The sequence below is a fragment of the Mus musculus genome, chromosome 5 (assembly GCF_000001635.26).
Source record: "Mus musculus strain C57BL/6J chromosome 5, GRCm38.p6 C57BL/6J".
NCBI classification, from domain to species: domain Eukaryota; kingdom Metazoa; phylum Chordata; class Mammalia; order Rodentia; family Muridae; genus Mus; species Mus musculus.
The window spans coordinates 134034454-134055920 of record NC_000071.6 but is presented as its reverse complement, the minus strand read 5'-3'; the positions used below and the strand labels follow the sequence as shown (position 1 = coordinate 134055920).

Here is a 21467-nt window from a genome sequence, read left to right as displayed (position 1 = left end):
TGTCTCTCTCTCTTGTGCCATCTTACATAGGATCCCCTGATAGACAATGATGCCTGTGTGTGGATGAAAATGGGATCAGCCAGCTCCCCACTCTTGCTGCCCCGATGGGCTCTCTCCTGATCATAAGCTAAAACAAACACCTTTCCCTTAAGTTGCTTTTGATCATGGTATTTTATCAAGCAACAGAAAAGCAATTGATATACACAAAAAAGAAAAGAGAAGGAAAGAATGACTCTCCACAGCCTCCTCTTTCCCCCCAACTGCCAGTAAGGGGTGGGGCCTGGAAAGCCCCTCTCCTATCTTTGTCAGAATTTTGCCTGGCTCAGTCTTGTGCAGGTGACATGGCTGCTGTGCATCCACGACTTCAGCAGCCATGTCAGGTACAGAAGTTTGCATCATACAACTTGACTCTCTCCTCTGGTGCTTACGTCTTAGCAAAATAACAAATCATGAGGGTCTATGGCTTCCTCAGCCACAGACTTTTGATCAGGACTATAATACCAGGAATAGAATTCCCTTCTGTGAATCAGGCCACAAGTCCAATCAGAACGTGTGTAGCCACCCCATTACAGCCATGCCAACTATTTCACTGGTGGACACATCTCATCTGGGAGGTTGATATTGCAGCATTTAGGGTCTAGCACCGGCTAAGGTCATTGATGGCTTTTCTCCCCAGAAGCTGCATAGCCTCTCCTGGCACTGTGACAGTTGGATGCTGTCACCCATTTTCCACACAGCACATCCTTCCTGTCGCTGCATTTACAAATCATTTCCTCATTACGTTTGTCTGACAAGGGCAATCAATGCTTAGCTTGGTCTCTCCACTCTTAGATAGGTCTAGGGAATGGTGCTGCCCACAGTGTGCTCGGTCTTCCCACATCAATGAACTGTCAAGACAATGCCCTACAGCCAACCCAATGTAGCCTGTCCTTCACTGAGACTCTCATCCCAGGTGATTCTAGGTTGGGTCACGTTGGCTTGTGAGCATGAGGACCCAAGTGTGCTCTCTACAGATCATGTTGAAAAAAAAATCCAGGTGTGGTGGCACTTGCTCTATACTCATGCCTGAGTGGCTCGGAGCCAGAGTTGGAGCAGCGGTTTGTGTGTCCAGGATGAACAAGAAGGCGCTCAGCATCTCTGTTGTAAACAAGAGGCGAGAGGCTGATAGATGGCCTGAGCTGATTCTCCATTGCTGCTTCCTTGCTGTTTTGAGGCTCTTCCCTGCTGAGTCCTTCTGTCTGATGTTACATCTCACTGAAGACACACAGAGCAACAGCTGACACTGTCAGCAGGGTAACTGCCTCTCAGCTTGCTCTCAGTGGTACCTGCCAGTGCTGATGACATGTGAGCCCTAGCTGTGACATTGATCCCTCTTCCATCCTGAATGGAGACAGGAGCTTGGGAGCCTTTCCTTTCCTGAGACATGGTGGAGCGGCAGGATTTCATACAGGGCTCATTTTAGTTTCATTGGTAATAGCCAGGAAGAAAAAAAAAAGGCAAAATTTCTTGTGTGTTTATTTATTTACATCCCAAATGTTGTCCCCCCTCTGGGTCCCCCCTCACAGAGTCCCTACCCCCAAACCCTCTTCTCTGAGCTGGAAGCCCCCCACCCTGGTGAATCATGTCTCTGCAGGACTAAGTGCATCCTCTCCCACTGAGGCCAGACAAGGCAGCCCTGTTGGAGAATAGATAACACAGTCAGGCTACAGCTTCAGGGAGAGGCTCTGCTGCAGTTGTTGGGGACCCACATGGAGGCTGAGCTACGCATATGCTATATATGTGCCTGGGGCCTTGGTCCAGCCGTGTATATTCTTTTGTTGGTGGCTCAGTCTCTGAGAGCTCCCAGTGGTCCAGGAAAGTTGACTCTATTGGTCTTCCTATGGAGTTCATGTCCCCTTAGGGGCCTCCATTCCTTTCCCCAAGTTTCCCATAAGAGTCCCTGAGGTCCACCCAGTGTTTGGCTGTGAGTCTCTGTGTCTGTTTCAGTCAGTGGAACTACAATGCCATTAGAATGTCAGATGTCAGGGTTTTTAATTTTCTGTCTCATTTGTCTTCTCCTTCATCTCCTCTTCTTTTCCCTCTCTCTCCTTCTCCCCTCTCTCCCCCCTCCTCCTTCCTTTCCTTCTCCTTCTTCTTGAGATAAGGTTTCCTTCTGTTGGTGTGTTCCTAGCCCCTTCAGGGTCTTCAATCCTTCCCCTAACTCTTCTGTAAGAATCCCCGATCTCCATCCAATTTTTGGCTCAGAGTCAAAAAAGGAAGCCCAAGAATAGCCTCAAACTCATTATGTAGCCAAAGTTAAGGAAGAACTTGAACCATCCTCCTGTCTCCACTTCTTGATCACTGGGATTATAGGTGTGTACCACCACACCTGGTGTGTGCTGCTGGGGATGGAAGCTGGGGATTTATGCCTGTCAGGCAAATGCTCTACCTACTGGGTTATGTCTTTAGCCATCTAGTCTCTCCCACTCCCTCACTTTATAAGACAGGGTTTCTCTGGGATTTCTCCATGTAGATCTGGCAATGAACTTGCTCTATAGACCCAGTTGGTCTGGAAACTCAGAGATCCACCTGCCTCTGCTTCCTAAGTGCTGGAATTAAAGGTGTGACCATCACTGCCCGGCTATCTAATCCCTTTCTTAGAAGAGGGATAGTCTGACTGTGAGTGGTGGTACATTCCTTTAATCCCAGCACTTGAGAGGCCAAAGCTGAGGATCTCTGTGAGTTCAAGGCCAGCCTGGTCTATATAGCAAGTTCCAGGCCAGCTAGAGATACATTGTGACAAGAAACAACTTTAAAAAAAGGAGCTCACAGATCAAGATATTGTCTGCCATGTCAGGGAAGCTCAAATAACAGGAGAAGGAGGCACTGGCCCCATGGCACACATGGCCAGGACACATGAATGTATGAACTCCACTCATACATTGGTGCCTTGCCAATAGAATCTGCCTGCCTGCAATTAACATACGTGTTTCTTGAGGTTGGTGAGACGAGATGGCTCAGGGGTTAAAAGCACTTTCTGTTCTTGCAGAGGACCTGAGTTTGGTTCTTGGGACCCACATGATGGCACACAACTTCCTGTGGCCCCAGTTCCAGGGACATCTGATACCCTCTTCTGGCCTCTGTGGGTACTGCACTCATCTGCAGCTATGATGTCCTCCCCTGTAATTAAAAAATAAATTTCAAAAGGATCTTTCCATATCAATCAAGATAATACCCTGTAGTTGAGCGTGGTTGCAAGTGCCTTTAGTTCTAGCACTTGGGAGGTGGGGGCACGTGAATCTTTGAGTTTGAGGCCAGCCTGGTCTACAGAGTGAGTTCCAGGATAGCCAGGGCTACACGGAGAAACTCTAGCAAGCAAGCAGGCAAGCAAGCAAGCAAGCAAGCAAGCAAGCAAGAGATGATACACACAGGCACGCCCAGAGCCCTATCTCCCAGATGATTCTAGAACCTGTTAAGTTTGACAACTAGCACTGAACATCACGGTGACCAGACCTCACCCTTGTTGAGCACACACTCACCATGCATGGTCTTAAGCCCAGCTAGGCCTCTCTTGTGGCTTTGACTGGGCCTTGGCAAATACTTAATGACCAGAATGCTTCTTTATGAGGGGCTCTGGGGCTCATTTGTGCACTAGTCGGGCCTGATGTTTTGTAAGGACTCAGGAAAGGGGATACATGGGGCAGGAGAGCAGGAGTGGGCTACCCAGCTTGCCCTTGTGATCTAATTGTTTGCTCGATGCCCTGCCTCCCAGTGGTTCATTCCAGTTCCTTCTCACAACTTCTGTGCTTCAGGCTGGCTGGGAACTCACCGTCCTCTTACAGTCTCAGATTCCTGGGTGCTGGAGTCATGGGAATGAGCCCTTACTATGCCCATGGTTCTCAAGCTAACCTTCTTCCCTCCCTCCCTCCCTCCCTTCCTTCCTCAATTTCTTTTATTCTAAAGATTTATTTTTAAGGTTCTAAAAATGTGCCTTTGTGTATATGGTCTCCAGCTGGTGGAATTATCTGGGGGAGGGAAGGGAGGTGTGGCCTTTTTGGAGGGGTGTGTCACTGCGGACCAGCTTTGAGGTTTCAAATAAGATTTGTAGCGTTCACAGTATGCCCCTCTCTGCCTCCTCCTGATGAATTGAGATGTGAGCTCTCAGCTCTTCCTGCCCCCACGTTTTTGCGACCCTTTGAAACCATAAGCTCAAATCAATTGCTTTCTTTTATAAGTTGCATTGATCATAGTGTTTCATCACAGCAAGAGAGGGAACGAAGGCTAAGCATGGTGGCACCTACCTTTAATCCCAGCACTTGGGAGGCAGAGGCAGGCGGATTTCTGAGTTTGAGTCCAGCCTGGTCTACAGAGTGAGTTCCAGGACAGCCAGGGCTATACAGAGAAACCTGTCTGGAAAAATAAAAGTGAACACAAACAAGCAAACAAGAACAATGAAAGAAAGACAATGACTACATGTGGGTGTGGGTGTGGCACAACATGTGCACATAGAGGTCAAAGGACACCTCTGTGCAGCTGGCTCTCCCCTTCCAACTTTCAGGGGCTTCCAGGGAGTTAAACTCGGGTTGCTAGGCTTAGAGAGCAAGCACCTTCCCCCAGCGAGTCATCTCACCCAGCCCTCTTACAGCTCCTTGTAAGGAATTTAACTTACAGAAAGGTACGGCTTCTCTCCTCAACCCCTTAGACCTCATTTGGGCCCCATCAAGCCTTTCAGAAAGAGATTTACTGCTGTATTCCTTTAAGCAGGATGAGCGTGAGGCAGTGAGGTGAGAAAGGCAGAAAAAAAAAACCCCAACAACAAAACCCTCACCTGCTAATAAATCTCACGCCTGTCTCATTGTTATCAAGGGCAAAGCTTGATGAGGGTCTCGAGAGAAGTGTGAGCGAGGTGTTTTGGTGGTCTTGGGGTGAGCAGGTTCCAGGGGTGCCTCTTCACGGCTAATCCATCTGCCTGGTTCAGCCTCAGCGCAGAGACCTGCAGCTGTGCACGCCATGCCGGGGGTCAGCGTACACATGCTCTACTCTGATGACTTTGATCTGAGAACAAATCTGTTACAAGCCGGTTAGACTTGCAGCCATTGTTGGCTGATTTAGTGCCCTGGAAGCCGTGAAGATAACAGGAACTTGTGAAGGCAGGCAGGGCTCCTTCCTGTCCCTGAGTGAAAGGTCACTTCTGGGTGGACAGGGTTAATGGGGGGGGCAGGGGGGGCAGGCTGTATGGGATGGGGTAGGCTTAGTAAATGCATCTCCTTTTGACTGGCTGGCTGTGTGGATAGCCAGGGGTCCTGTGTTAGAATCAGCCCTGTGAGGCAGTGCCAAAATCTTCCTTGATTATCAGGTAAAGTGCTGGATGCTTGCGTCTGTGATTATATATATATATATATATATATATATATATATATATATATATGCACACACATATGTGTGTATGATGTATGGCATATATAATATTAAAATAAATCTTAATATATATATGTATACACTTATGTATTAAGATTTATAAATATAAATGCAGTAAATATTAATATATGTGTATATTTATACACAATTATATTAAGATTTATTTTTACTTGTGTATATGCCTGTGTGTGTGTACATTGTGTATGTGTGTGTGTTTGTGTGTGCCTGCAGAGGCCAGAGATCATCAGAGCCCTTAGAACTAGAATGATAGGTAGTTATGAGTACTGGGAACTGAACTGGGGTCCTCTGGAAGAGCAGTGTGCGCTCTCAACTGCTGAGCCATCTCTACAGCTACCCGGCCTGCTTTAGACAGGGCCTTGGAATATTTGAATGTGAACTGTCCCGTCTATGTGCTTGAACACTGATTCCCAAGTAGTAGTGCTGTTTGGGACAGTTGTTGAACCCTCAGGAGGTGAAACCTTGCTGGAGGATGTATGTCACTAGGGTGTGCTTGGCGGGTTTATAGCTTGGCCTCATGTCCTGTTCAATCTCTGTTTCCTGATCCTGGGTATAATCTGGCCTCCTGTTTCAATCATCTGTCTTCCCTGCCTGCTGCTCTGTCTTCTCTAACCTCTCTGGAAGTATAAGCCCCAAGCAACCCCTTTCTCCCTTAAGTTGCTTTAGTCAGATCGTTTTGTCACAGCAACGGAAGGGAAACCCAGACAGTCTTCCACGGGCCGACCCAATATAGACAATCCCTCACTGAGATTCTCTTCCCAGTAGATTCTAGGTAGCATCAGGTTGAGAATTAGAGTTACCCTTCCTGAGATCCCACTAATCTATGGTGCTATCAACGGATACGTTCACTGATACTTCATGGCTCAATTACCTCCCACATAAGATCCTGCCTCTGGACAATGCTCGCTGGGGACTGTGATGGGTTGGATGTGCAGCATCTCCACTGTCTAATATTTGGACAGTTAGTCTCCAGCTATTGGTGATGTTGGTAGGTTGCAGGCTCTGGCTGTTAGAGTTGAGTCACTGTGGGGGCGGATATCAGATGGTGGTCACTGCTTCTGTTCCCATTGTCTCTGTGCTTCCTGGTTAGTGTCGTGGGAGGAGACATTGCTGTAAGGTCTGACCACCAGGGACTGACCCATGCTAGCCACCAAGTCTTCCTTGCTATGCTGGACTAAAATGTCCTAAGACCCTGAGCCAAAAAGTGCTCCAGACATAGTGGCATGGATCTGTAGCCCATGCAATGCATGTGGAAGATGGGGGCAGGCAGGCAGATGGCTGGAAACTTGAAAGCCAACTAGTTGGTCATCTTGGTGGTGTTTCAGGTTAATGACAGACCCTGTCTCAAACACAATGTACAAGGCACCTGAAGACTGGCCCCAAGCTTGCCCTTTGATCCCCACATGCACACCATGTGTATGTGTACCTGCACACACATGCATGCCAAACAAAAAGCCTCTCCAGACGAGGTGCTGAGGAAGCCATGAGCCAGCTGTTTCCCTGAAAGCTGCCAATTTCCATCTCATGATTAAGCCACCAGAGTCTGCTGATTGATGACAGACACAATTATATCAGCAATGATGCCTGTGCTTGTGCCCCAGGAGGGGTGGCCCTATCAGTAGCTGCTTCCTTTTTTGTAGATGGAAGCAGGGGGCCAAATCCCTATGCAAGAGTGAACACATGAGTTCCTTAGAACCAATAGAGGAGAGAAAGGGGGTCACCAGGAGGGGAGTACTTGAACCTAGGATCAACACAGCCTGCACCCCCAGAGTCAATGGTTTGACAGGGCCTCTTCTATTTCTGAGATGTCTGCAACTCTGATTGTGAGTATGTGTGTGTGTGTGTGTCTACACATGCAATATCCATAGAAGCCTGAAGATGACATCAGATCCCCTGGAGCTGGAGTTAGAGGCAGTTGTCAGCCTTCTGACGTGGGTGCTGGGAACCAAACTTAGGTCCTCTGCAAGAGCTCTTAACTGTCGAGTCATCTCTCCCAGCCACAAAAAGTCTGTAACTCTTGCCAACAAACTCCCCCTTTACATTGTCCTGAACTGTTCTCCCGTCTTTCATTTCTCCGATTGACTAAGAAGCATCGTAGCCTGGTTTCATTTATGACTCATCCCAATTATGGAGGCAAAAAGGATGGAAATGGTACAAGCAGAAGGGAGTGGTGGGGTGGTACTGAGGGTCCTGCCTCACCTACACTGGATCTTGATTCTAGAATCCCCTGCATGCACTTGTCAGAAGCAGCCGCTCTCTCCAGCCACCACTTTCTGGTGAAGACGAATCTGTTTAAATGCTTCCGCATTCATGCCCGTGCAGCTGTTCTCTCCTGGAGACCCTCCTGGGTGTGTATCCAGGCTCTCTTCTTTTGCTGAAGATTCCCTCTTGGGCTGCAGATCATAACGATGAAGTTTCATAGCCTGGCACGAGGGAAGCCATTTCTCTCCATTTGAGGCCTTCCACAATGCTTTATGAGGGTGCCCTTCACTTGCGGAGATATTAAAATGACAGTAAATCAGAGCTCAAGATCATGGCCGAGCTGTGGCTGCGCCATCATTTAGAAACTCTCTGGAGGTTTCCTAGTGAGTTGTCCTGTATCCTCTCTGTTTTGAGGGTACTTAGATGTCCTGGGAGTGTTGGAGAGAGCAAAGGGGAGGGAAGGAAAGAAGGAAGGTGTGGAGAGGAGAGACAGAGATGGGGAAGAGAGGGAGAGAGGCACACAGAGGAGAGAGAGAAGACAGACAGAGAGAGAGAGAGAGAGAGAGAGAGAGAGAGAGAGAGAGAGAGAGAGAGAGAGAGAGGAGAGGAGAGGAGAGGAGAGAAAGGAGAGAGGATACAGGCAGTGTTGGATTATCAAAGTGGGTGCTGGGAATTGAACTCTGGTTCTATGCAAGAATAGCAAGTGCTATTAAATGCTGAGCCATTCTCTCATCCTTAGCTGAGGCTTATGATAAGAGTTTCCTCTACCTTGCTCTGACATCCAGCCTCCTACAGAGCTGTGTACTCAATACTGGGGCAGCTTAGCCATTGTTAAAATAGTAGCATATCCCCCCCCCCCATATGGCAGCCATCTAATAATGTAGCTCTCAAATAACCTACTGTGTGGGAGCCTCCACAGTAGGACTTGGTGTGTCAGTTACTGCTCTATTGTCACAAAACACCACGGCCAAGGTAGCTTACAGAGGAAAGCATTTAATCACGGCTGGCTTACAGTTTCAGATGCTTAGTTCATTATAATTATGGCAGGGAGCATGGAGGTAGGCAGGCAGGCGGGCACTGAGTTGCAGCAGGTGCTGAGAGCTTATGTCTGATCAGTAGGTTGTAGGCAGAGTGTGAGAGATTGGGCCCAGTGTGAGCTTTTGGAACCTCAAAGGCCACCCTCAGTGACATACCTCCTCCAACAAGGCCACACCTCCAAATCCTTCCTAAACAGTTCCATCAAATATGTGAACCTATGCCGTCATTCTTACTCCATCCGCAACACTTGGGTTCTCTGTGGCATACAGAAGCTGGTGTAGCACCTGACATGGAAGAGGCACTTAGCAATGCTTGTAAAAGAATAAAAGTAAGGAAAGAAAAAGCTAAAACAGACCACAGTAGGTTGAACCCTGGAATATTGGTCCATGAGCGGAATGTTAACCATAATTTTTCCCGGAGTCCTTCGGTCAGTGGCGGAGGGCAGATACACAGCTCCAAGGGGTGGCCATCTGGCCTAAGAGTTTCTTTATTTTGTTAGGACTTCTGTTCAGGTAGAGCCAGATTCCTGTGTTCTCCCACACTCCTCCTTTTGCCAAGCCAGCCCTCTTCTAGTGCATGCAGCCATTCAACACGGACTGCTTGTGGCTCGCAGAACTGCGTTTGGATTGGAGAGGGTGTCGATTCAGGACAACAGCATCGCCATCATCGGACACTCTCAACAGCTGCCTGTGGATGCCAGCAGATGTGTGTACTTCCTGCCAGTGGGAGCCTTTATATCACTGGTATGAGAAGAATAATGAAAGACAGGAGAAACGGCCAACAGAAAGCTGCGTGATGAAAATTCACAGCTTTGACTAGAGCCCTCAGCACCAAAAGCAGGAGATCATGGAGGGTTTATTCCAAGAAAGCCAGCTCTAATTCTTTCAAAAGTAGCCCTGGGCTAAGAGGGCTCAGAACAGAACCCCACTGAGCCCAAAGAGTAGTTTGTTCTTGAGCCACAGAACTGCATCGCTCCAAGGGGCCTCGGGGTCATATTAGTACAATGGAGTGGAAAACGCAGAGCGACAGGGGAGGCTAAAACCTGCTTGAAGTGAGAGCCTTTCACTCATCTGAGAGAATTAGAGAAAGGCAGCCCTTTTCAGGGAGATACAGCCCTGTGCTAAGGGGCATAAGGTCGGAAGCTAAACACAGGCTGGGTGTCAAACCCCCACTTGCCTGCTCAGGTGGGTGATGTCCCGCAGAAAATAACCTGTCTGGCTATGCATGGAGACAATGACGTCAGCATCTAACCTGCCTGACTACACATGGAAACAATGACGTCAGCATCGTACTGCCATGGAATTGAGATTAGAGCCTGTTGCTGCATCTTTCTTCTCTGGTAGGGGGCTGAGATAGAAAGCCTCCCCTCTCCACATACTGTTCAGGTAAAAGCCAAGATGGCAGCTTGGGGCCATCCATGGCTTTTTAAAAAAAACCTTTTTGTCGTTCATGTTTATTTCAATTAAAAATAAAACAACCAAATATATTTTTACTTCTCTCTCTCTCCCTCCCTTCTTCCTTCCCTCCTTCTTTTCCTCCCTCCCTCCTCCACCCCTGTGTGTGTGTGTGTGTGTGTGTGTGTGTGTGTGTGTGTGTGTGTGTGTGTTTGCATGGTGAATGCATGGAGATCAGAGGTTAACCTGAGGGAACCACTACTTTCCATCCACCATGTGGGCCTTGGAATCGAACTCAGGTCACCCACCAGGCTTGGCAGCAAGCTCCTTTACCAGTTGAGCCATCACTGGCCCTCATTTGTTTGTTTTGGAGATGGTCTCTTGCCAGGGCATCCTAGAATTTATGATGCTTCTGCCTCTACCTCTGTACTCCATTTTGTATGTTGCTATTTCACTAAGGTTTTTTTTTTTTCCAGATTCCAAAGAAGCCCCACTTTATTACAGAGAGCACACAAAGCTCTTTCCTTGCTGGGATAAGTCCTGCCCCCCTTCTCCAGGGAAACAAATGTATCTCCCCATTGCCTGTTCTATCTGGGCTTCCCATGCCGATCCATTTGTTAAGGTTGCGCAGGTCCTCAGTGAACATTCTGTTTCCAGTCACTTTCTTCTTTTACATACAAGGCTGCAATTCATTTCCTCTCCAGCCTGGAAGCCATACCGGGTCCTTGATCAGTTCCTTTGGATGCTTTTTGAAATTCCCCAGGATTCCAATGTTGTCATAGACACCAAACAGAGACCTCTTCTTGTTCCAGGGATCAGCCAACCACTCTGGGAGGGGGAAGAGGAAGCCTTTCACGGGCCAATAGTGGGACACCCTGGGAGAAGCTTCTGTATGTCGAGGGCATCCAGCCCCATGGGCTCCTCCTTGCTGCCCAAGGGAAGCGCCCTGCCATTGCTCTAGCCCCTCCATCTTGACAGTACAGCAAACCAGCTGGAAAAAATGGGGAGCCGGTGTGTATCTCAAAGACAAGACACGGTGTAGTCCCAGCTGGGACTCGTACAGGGGTGACAGTAAAAGAAGCCATCTCCTCTTGTGGGGCACTCATTGGGGATATTTATCTCTGTCACCCAGAGGAGTATTGGTTTGTTAGATGTGTGTTTGGTGTGCGCACGTATGTGGACTTGTGTATGTGTGTCTGTTTGCTGTGTGTGGGCCTGTGCATGTATCCGGGTGTATGTGCTTATGTGCACTTGTGGAGGGAAGCCTCGGGTCCTTTCTAGATCACCCTCTATTTTATTAATTGCAGGGGTGGGGCTTTCAATTGAATGGGCAGCTGCCCCACACAGCCAGTCTACCTCCCTGTCTTGCTGCAGGGATCCCATCCCTCCCTCGCTCCTGCGTGCTCCGACAGTTGAGCCACTCCACTGTGCCAGCCTTTATGAGGATGATGGGAATTCAAACATTAGGCTTCACACCGCAGAGCAAACACACTTCTCGCTGCCCCCTCCCCCTTTATTTTGTTCCTAACAGTTTACCCATGGAGCCCTCTCACGGCCTTTTTTTTTTTAAAATTGAAAATTAGTGACTGAATTCAGTTTGTTATAAGTGGCAGAATTATCTCTACTTCATTCTATCAAGAATTGTAAGTATTTGGAAAACTTTTTCTAAAAAGCCTCAATATCTGAGTATATGAATTCCTTTTGCTCTTGCTAAACTTGTAGGGACAGCAGATAGGTGTCACACTTTCAATTGAAAACGGATCTTGGGCTGTGACTGAGTACTTACCCAGCATGAGCAAAGCCTTGTAGTCAACACTCCAGGACCACTAAAGAAAAGGAAGGGAGGAAGGGAGGAATGCATAATATAAATTGTATTTTTCACAGTTTGGAGATGAGGAGTCTAATATTAAGGTGCTAGTTCAGCAGTTGAGTGATCACCTAGAATCTGCCAGGAGTAGTCTTGGGGGTCCAGCAATAGAACACTTGCCTAAAAATCCCCCATTGAATAGCTGGTGGCACGACTCAATAGCACATCACCTGCTTAGAATCTCCCAGTGAGGTACTGAGGTATGGTTCAATAGTAGATCATCTGCATAGAATTCCTCAGGGAGGGGCTGGGGGCGTGGCTCAGCGGTAGAGCCCCTGCCTAGAATCCCCCAGGGAGGGGCTGGGGGCGTGGCTCAGCGGTAGAGCCCCTGCCTAGAATCCCCCAGGGAGGGGCTGGGGGGCGTGGCTCAGCGGTAGAGCCCCTGCCTAGAATCCCCCAGGGAGGGGCTGGGGGCGTGGCTCAGCGGTAGAGCCCCTGCCTAGAATCCCCCAGGGAGGGGCTGGGGGGCGTGGCTCAGCGGTAGAGCCCCTGCCTAGAATCCCCCAGGGAGGGGCTGGGGGCGTGGCTCAGCGGTAGAGCCCCTGCCTAGAATCCCCCAGGGAGGGGCTGGGGGCGTGGCTCAGTGGTAGAGCCCCTGCCTAGAATCCCCCAGGGAGGGGCTGGGGGCGTGGCTCAGTGGTAGAGCCCCTGCCTAGAATCCCCCAGTGAGGGGCTGGGGGTGTGGCTCAGTGGTAGAGCCCCTGCCTAGAATCCCCCAGGGAGGGGCTGGGGGCGTGGCTCAGTGGTAGAGCCCCTGCCTAGAATCCCCCAGTGAGGGGCTGGGGGTGTGGCTCAGTGGTAGAGCCCCTGCCTAGAATCCCCCAGGGAGGGGATGAGGCTGGATGTTATGCAGAAGTCAACATCTGGATCTAATCTGGGACAGGAATTCCTTTATACATCATTTTATTTACCCTCCAATGATCCTATCCTTATTTCTTAAAACCGTAATAGCTGGCAGAGCACAGATTAGCATTTTTATGTATTCCTGTGTGCATGTTTTCATATGTGTGTGTGCACACAAACATGGAAGCCAGAGGTCAGTCTCAGGTGTCCTTCCTCACATGCCATCCATGATTGCATTAAGGCAGAATCTCTTCATTAGCTTGGAGCTTAGCAATTCCTCCAGGCTGGCTGGCCAGGGAGCCCAGGAGACCTTGTCTCTCTGCTCTGGGATTCCAATCTTTTTTTTTTTTTTTTTTTTTTTTTTTAATGGTTGGTAAGGTTGGAAGTCGTCAGGTCCACAGGCTTGCCTGGCCAGCATTTTACCAACTGGGTGATCTCCTCAGCCCTAGTTTATGGTTCTGAACCCAGATCTCTCCCATCTGTTTTGCAGTGAATGTTGTCAGCTCCTGTCATCCATTCTCCCTTTCCCCCTATCGCTTGCCTGGCTGAAAGTGCTTGTCAGGTTCTGTTAAACTCAGGTCCTTTGCTCTGTTGAAACAGGCAATTGGTGGGAAGACAGCCTTCCTCAGAGGGTCGTAACTACACACAGCAAGAAGCAAAGTGGACCCTCAGGAATATGCTCTTTGCACGGGAACCTTTTTTTCTTATGGATTCTGCCATTAACACTTAGAGGGAGTTTTACTCTGGAGAGGAATTTGTCAGGGAACAGATCTTTCTTGGAATAGCTCTTGCTGAATGCTGTCACATTTCTGGGTGGGTGCCTGTCACTCCTTGGGCATTTTTCTTTCCTGAGCTCAGCTGTCTTCATCTATCTGGGGCCCTATATCCCTTTTCCATCGAGTCTGCAGATTAAACACAAGATGACTAATGACATATAAGAAAGGGAATCAGTGTCCCTAACTGGAATGACAAAAGTTTCCCCCCTCCCCATGATGAAACACCAGGACCAAAAGCAACTCAGGGGAGGAAAGGGTTAATTTGACTTATGATTTCCAGTTACCCTCTGTCATTGAGGGGAAGTCAAGGCAGGAATTGAAACAACTAATCACAGCACATCAACAATCAAGAGTAAGAGAGAAATGAGTGGATTCCTGTTTGCTTAATACTTAGCTTTCTTTACTCTCTTAAGTTGTTTAGCTCCCCCCCCCCCCCCAAACCAGGGAATTGTTCCACCCACGGTGGACTGAATCAATGAACAGTCTAGACAATTCCCTACAGAAATGACCATAAGTGAATCTCATCTAGATAATTCCTCAATTGAGGCACCATTCTCAGACCAGCACAGGGCACGAGACGCTAGATGACACCCGGCTATAGCTGTATCTCTCTCAACTCAACTAGAGCCCTTATTGATCTCATTCTTATGACCACATACTTGACATGAGGAGAAGAAGAAGAAGAAGAAGAAGAAGAAGAAGAAGAAGAAGAAGAAGAAGAAGAAGAAGAAGAAGAAGAAGAAGAAGCAGCAGAAGCAGAAGCGGGGGGGGGAGGGGGAGGGGGAGAAGGCTTTATTTGATCTTACAGTTTGAAAGCTTCAGGGAATACACCCCATCATGGCAGATAAGGTGTGGCAGAAGCCAGTCAGGGTGTGTGGCTTGTATTTCTTAGATTTCAGCGGAACAAGAAACAGAGAACAGACAGGAAATGGGACTCTCAGACTTCTTCCAGGTAGACCTTACTATGTAAAGAATTTATAACCTTCTAAAACGGTGTCAACAGCTAGGGAACAAGTGTTTAATTTTTAAATTTATTTTGCTGTAGTGGAGAATGAACCTAGGGCTTTGTTCACTCTAGGTAGGTACTCTATACTGAAGCCTCATCTCCAATCCCTCACTGGGGGATTCTAGGCAGGGGCTCTACCACTGAGCCACGCCTCCAGCCCCTCACTGGGGGATTCTAGGCAGAGGCTCTATCACTGAGCCACGCCCCCAGCCCCTCACTGGGGGATTCTAGGCAGGGGCTCTACCACTGAGCCACGCCCCCAGCCCCTCACTGGAGGATTCTAGGCAGAGGCTCTATCGCTGAGCCACGCCCCCAGCCCCTCACTGGGGGATTCTAGGCAGGAGCTCTACCACTGAGCCACGCCCCCAGCCCCTCACGGGGGCGGGGGGATTCTAGGCAGGTGCTCTACCACTGAGCCACGCCCCCAGCCCCTCACTGGGGGAGTTTAGGCAGGTGCTCTACCACTGAGCCACGCCCCCAGCCCCTCACTGGGGGAGTTTAGGCAGATGCTCTACCATGGAGCCACACACCCCAGTCCAGGAATCTATAAATACAGGAATGTATAAATACAGTTTTATCATAGGAGAGATACCTTGAAAGATGCATGAGATGATGTGTGTGGCGCTGACACATTACTGTCCTCTTCTGGGGTATCACTATCCCATCTGAAGGACATAATTACCAGCTTTGGAAGGTCCTTGAGATTTGTGTGTGCAGAATCTGGGGTCCTATTACACAGGCCTAAGTGATTATACATCCATAGTAGGCTGCATGACTAAACACAGTTCCTGGTTTTTCTACCTTCTCTGGAGCTAGGCATGAGATAGGCAGTTCCACACTGTAGTCTAACTGGCTTTTCTGGAATCACAGGAACATCCTGGGGCTCACTAGCCAGCCAGTATAGGCCAGTTCATGAGCTTCAGGTTCATTGAGAGATACTGTCCAAAAATAAAATAAAACAAAAAAAATGGTGGAGAGTGATTGAGAAAGACACCAAAGGTTCACACACACACACACACACACACACACACACACACACACACACACACACACACACATCCCACATGTACACACATGTGCACACACATGCCTGCATGCACATACACACCTTCACACACATGTGCACACATACATGCCTGCACACACACACACACACACACACACACACACACACACACACACACATATCACAATCCTGAGTCTGCCTAGGAGCTCCTCTACTGTGAGTTTGAAAAGATTCATTTTGAATAATAAAACGCTGTTCTGTTACTTAAGAAATCCTACAAGATTATGGAGGTCATAGGGGTCTAATGAGATAGCTTAGTCAGTAAAGTGTCTGCTGTCTGAGCATGAGGACCTGCGTTTGATCCTCAGAACACAAGTAAAAAGCCAAGGGCACCAGTGAGAGCCCACAATCGCAGTGCTGAGGGTGTGGAGACAGGAGCATCCCTGGGACTCACTGACCAGCCAGTGTGGGACAATGCATGAGCTCCAGGTTCACTGAGCAATCCTGTCCCAAAATAAAACAAAGCAAAATAAATAAAAGAATTAAATAATAAAATGGTGGAGAGTGTTTGAGGAAGACACCAGAGGTTGACCCCCCCTACCCCACATGCTTACACACACATAGGCATGTACACACACATGCCTGCACACACACATATACACACACATGTACCTGCACACACATGTGGGTGTACACATTACCTGGGCGTGGTGGGAATGCCTGGAATCTCAGTACTGGCAGGCAGAGGCAGGGAGATTGTGAGTTCCAGGCTAGTCTGAGCTACATAGTGATACCATGTCTCAAAGGGCTGGGGATAGCTCAGTGGTAGAGTGATTGTTTCACATGTGCAAAGCCTGGGCTTCATACTCAGCACAACTAAAGGATGGAAAAGTATTTCCCCATATATATGGGATTTATATGAGATATATATGAGACTTACATATGGGATATGTGTCTGTGTGTGTATATATGTATATATTTATTCCACATATATTCCAAATGTACATACATATATGTGCAAATATATGTATATATTTGAGACTTTGGACTAATTCTCGCCCATGCAAGTGGCTGCCAATACAAGTTTTACCTCTGGGAACAAAGGAACCAGGAGTCTGACTTTCAACCTCTATTCACAAAGCACACTCACTTCCAAGCCTGAGGCTGAGAAGAATAGGTCCGGGAAATTTTTTTACACAGTGGTGCTACAACAATCACTCCGTGAAGTCCTGGGCTCAAAACCTGGTATCCCTGTTACCATTCTAATCTGAAACGTCACCCCACAAAAACTTATGTCCTGAAGTCTTGGCCCCCAGTGCAGCAGTGTTCAGAGGCAGGGCCTTGGACCTCCAGAGGGCTCTGACTCATCCATCAATGGCTTCATCTATGCATGGGATCATACCTTAATGGCTGTTGACATGTGAAGCCTGGGTGGCAGACATGGATCTCTGAGGGTCAGACCTTGAAGGGCATATTTTGTTCTTAGTGTCTCTCCCTCTCCTCCTTCCTCTCCTCTTTCCTGGCTACCACAAAGTGAACAATTAGGCTTCATTGCCACCTGTCCACCATGATGTTCTGTCTCACACTGGACCAGAAATATGGAATCAAATGACCATGGACAGAAAATATGAGCCAAAATAAATGTCTCCTCACTAAGTTGACCTGCCTCAGGTGTCTTGGCACCGCAAGAGAAAGTTAACACAAACGTTTGCCTGCCAAGAGTTGTTGGCAAGTTTTGTATCTTTTTTTTTTTTTTTTTAATTCACTTCCCAACGACCTTTGCGGTGTTATTTTTCTGGGAAAACTGCTGTATGATCCGAGTTTCTAAAAGTTAAAATGTATTAAAGATTCATGCTGTTTAGAAGAGTGTTTTGAGAATTTCCCAACATGCCTGGGAGATAATTGGTGTCTCTCCAGGGAACCGTCGGGGCGAAGACTGAAAGTGATCGCGTAAATCACTTGAGCACCAACAGCAGTTTTAATTAAGCTTTTTTTTTTCCTTTCCAGAATCAGATGTTTATTTCACCAAAATGCACCGAGATTTGTTGACAAGTGACACATAATATTTTATTCTGGGGCGATTTTTTTTTTTTATTATTAGAAAACATTCTCAGAGAGACCTGGTTCCCATGTTAATTAATTGATCAAGTCAGTTGGGTGCCTGAGAATCAACCTATGGGGGAATTCACTGAGTTGTGGGCTGGCCTTAACTTCTAGGAGAAGCGGGAAGCCAAGACTTCCAGCTCTCTCTTAGGCTACTGGTGTCCTGTGTCATTTTATTTCCTCGCTTCTTGTCTTCTGTCCTGGAAGGTGCCATCAACTACAGCTAGACTAAGTGTGACGGTTAGTCTTCACTGTCAACTCAAATGGATTTAAGTACAGATGTGATGTGACCAACAGCTGTGTCATGGAACTGTCACCATGCCATCTCCACTACAGTAAACTGTCCTCTCTATCCCTGAGTCACACGAACCCTTCCTCCCTTAAGTTAGTATCTTAGTTCCTATCACTGTGATGAAACACTAAACCAGAAAAACAAGCGGGGGAGGGGAAGGATTTTTTGGCTTTCACTTCCAGATCATAGTCCATCACTGGAGGAAGTCAGGACCAGAACTCAAACAGGGCTGGAACCTGGAGGCAGGAGCTGAAGCAGAGGCCATGGAGGGTGCTGGCTTGCTCAACATGCTTTCTTGTAGAATCCAGGACTACTGGCCCAGGGATAACTCCACCTACCATAGTCTGAGCCCACCCCTGTTGATCACTGATTGAGAAAATGCCTCATTGGAGTGCTGGATCTTATGAAGGCATTTCCTCAACTGAGGCTCCTTTCTCTGTGACAAGTCTAGTTTGTGTCCAGTTGATGCACAAAATCAGCCAATACAGTTAAATACTCTTATGCTCCCCACTCAACCAATAGGGAAAATAACTAATTACAGGAAAGGTTCTAGAACCTTCCATAACTAGAATGCACACCTTACACACCTCATACTGCTTGTAAACCGCAGTATATATATTCAGTTCACTCTCCCCTTTGTCCTACTGTGGAATCCATAAGCAGCTCCCAATCTAACCCGGATGTCAGATTCTGTTTCGGTTCAAAGCCAGAATGTCCCTCACAGGATTATGTTTGAACACTTGGTCCCAGCTGCTGGCACTGTCTTCAGAGGTTGTAGCCTAGCTAGGAATAGAGGGTAGCTGGGAATGGAGTCTTGAAGATTGTATAAGCCCAGGCCTGGTCTAGTAGTCTAGACTTTGCCTTTTTTCTTTTTAAAGATCTATTTTGTCTTTAAACTTTGTATTTGTGTGTGGGCATGTGCATGTGAGTTACTGATCTTTCTGATCTGCAAAGATTTGAGCCAAGTGGTACTGAGTGCCTCTTGCTACAATGGAGTTGTGGCTGTCCTTGTGCCTTCTCTGCCATCATGGACTTCTCCTTCTGAAACAGTGCGCCCAAATAAGTCCATTCTCCTTTACGTTGCTTCTGTCTTCCATTGCCATAGTGACAAGACAAGGAAATAATATAGATCCCGATATGGCAACAATTAGTAATAGGTGCAGGCTGCATAATTCAAAGAGCTGTATCTGAGACCCCTCCCCTTTCCCAGCCCTCTGTGATGTGAATGGCTTCTACCACACCTCCTGCTGCCAGCAGCCAAGCCACCCATTAGGCCTTCCTTGCCAGGGTGGACTGAACCCCTCCAAAACCACGAGCCAAAATAGATCTACCCTCTCTTGTTTCTGTGAGATAGTGAAACCTCAGTGAAGTAGGAGTAACTTATATGACCCCTGCCTTATCTCTCACCCTTCTGACCTCTGACATGGAGTGATGGGACAAGACCTTTGACCTTGGACTTCCTAACATCCACAATAGGAGAATTAAATCTCTGTTATCTTTCTCTGTTTCTCTTTCTGTGGGGAGCTGCCCTCACATTCGCCGTTGCAAGATGGCGCTGACATCCTGTGTTCTAAGTGGTAAACAAATAATCTGCGCATGTGCCAAGGGTAGTTTTCCACTACATGTGCTCTGCCTTCCCCGTGACGACAACTCGGCCAATGGGCTACAGCCAATCAGGGAGCGACACATCCTAGGCGGAGGATAATTCTCCTTAAAAGGGACGGGGTTTCGCCATTCTCTCTCTTGCTCCTGAAGATGTAAGCAATAAAGCTTTTGCCGCAGAAGATTCCGGTTTGTTGCATTCTTCCTGGCCGGTCGTGAACACGTGTAAGATCTTTCTCCATTTTCCTCTTTCCTCCCTCACTCTAATTGCACTCTTGTCTTTATTTTATTTTTCTGTTTTCATGTGGGATGTTCATATGTGTGTGCCTGTGGGTATGTTTGTGTGTGGTGTGTATGTCTATGTGTGTGTGTCTGTGGGGCATGTGTATGTGTTTGGTATATATCTATGTGTGTGTGTCTGTTTGTGTGTGTCTGTGTAGTGTATGTCTGGTATATATCTGTGGTGAGAGTATGTGTGTGTGTGTGTGTCTGTTTGTGTGTGTCTGTGTAGTGTATGTCTGGTATATATCTGTGGTGAGAGTATGTGTGTGTGTGTGTGTGTGTGTGTATGTATGTCTGTGCTGTGTCTGGTATGTGTCTGTGGTTTGTGTGTGTGTGTGTGCCTGTGGGCTGTGTATATATGTCAGGTATGTGTCGGTGGTGTGTGTGTTTGTCTATGGTGTGTATGTCTGTGTATGTTTGATGGATGTATGTGCCTGTAGTTTGTGTGTGTTTCTGGTATGCATCTGTGGGGTACATGTTTGGTATGTGTCTGTGGTGTATACATATCTGTGTCTGTGGGTTGTATGTATGTGTCTGTGGTGTGAATATATATGTGTGCCTGTGGGCTGTGCATGTCTGTGTGTGTCTATGGGGTGTGTGTGTATGTAGTATGTGTGTGTGTCTAATTGTGTGAGTGTGTGCTTATGTGGTATGTGTATATCTGTGGTGCCTTCGCCACAGTGTAAATGTGGAGGTCACAAGGCAATATGCGAAAGAGTGTTCTTTCTTACTCCTGAATGGGCTGGGATCAAACTCTGGTCACCAGGCCTGGCAGCTAGTGCCTTTACCCGCTGGCCCATCTGGCTGGCCCTGTCTCCTTTCTTCTTCTTTTTTTTTTATTTTATTTTATTTTTTATTTTTTTTTTCCATTTTTTATTAGGTATTTAACTCATTTACATTTCCAATGCTATACCAAAAGTCCCCCATATCCACCCACCCCCACTCCCCTGCCCACCCACTCCCCCTTTTTGGCCCTGGTGTTCCCCTGTACTGGGGCATATAAAGTTTGCAAGTCCAATGGGCCTCTCTTTCCAGTGATGGCCGACTAGGTCATCTTTTGATATATATGCAGCTAGAGTCAAGAGCTCCGGGGTACTGGTTAGTTCATAATGTTGTTCCACCTATAGGGTTGCAGATCCCTTTAGCTCCTTGGCTACTTTCTCTAGCTCCTCCATTGGGAGCCCTATGATCCATCCATTAGCTGACTGTGAGCATCCACTTCTGTGTTTGCTAGGCCCCGGCATAGTCTCACAAGAGACAGCTACATCTGGGTCCTTTCAATAAAATCTTGCTAGTGTATGCAATGGTGTCAGCGTTTGGATGCTGATTATGGGGTGGATCCCTGGATATGGCAGTCTCTACATGGTCCATCCTTTCATCTCAGCTCCAAACTTTGTCTCTGTAACTCCTTCCATGGGTGTTTTGTTCCCAAATCTAAGGAGGGGCATAGTGTCCACACTTCAGTCTTCATTCTTCTTGAGTTTCATGTGTTTAGCAAATTATATCTTATATCTTGGGTATCCTAGGTTTGGGGCTAATATCCACTTATCAGTGAATACATATTGTGTGAGTTTCTTTGTGAATGTGTTACCTCACTCAGGATGATGCCCTCCAGGTCCATCCATTTGGCTAGGAATTTCA

At 47.6% G+C, this 21467-nt stretch overlaps 2 long non-coding RNA genes across 2 annotated transcripts in view; one reads left to right on the top strand and one right to left on the bottom strand.

Annotated features, from left to right (window-relative positions):
• The window catches only part of Gm40339, a 43759-nt gene extending 33612 nt beyond the window's left edge, over positions 1 to 10147 (top strand). The window contains exon 6 of the long non-coding RNA XR_868578.3: positions 9155 to 10147. This is a non-coding gene — a long non-coding RNA (predicted gene, 40339). The remainder of the gene's footprint in view (positions 1 to 9154) is intronic.
• On the bottom strand, positions 1604 to 5091 carry Gm40340. The gene is made up of 3 exons (XR_868579.2): positions 4808 to 5091; positions 2966 to 3159; positions 1604 to 1675 (listed from the first exon to the last, which is right to left on the bottom strand). It is a non-coding gene; the product is annotated as a predicted gene, 40340 (long non-coding RNA).
• Positions 10148 to 21467: the final 11320 nt, after the last annotated feature.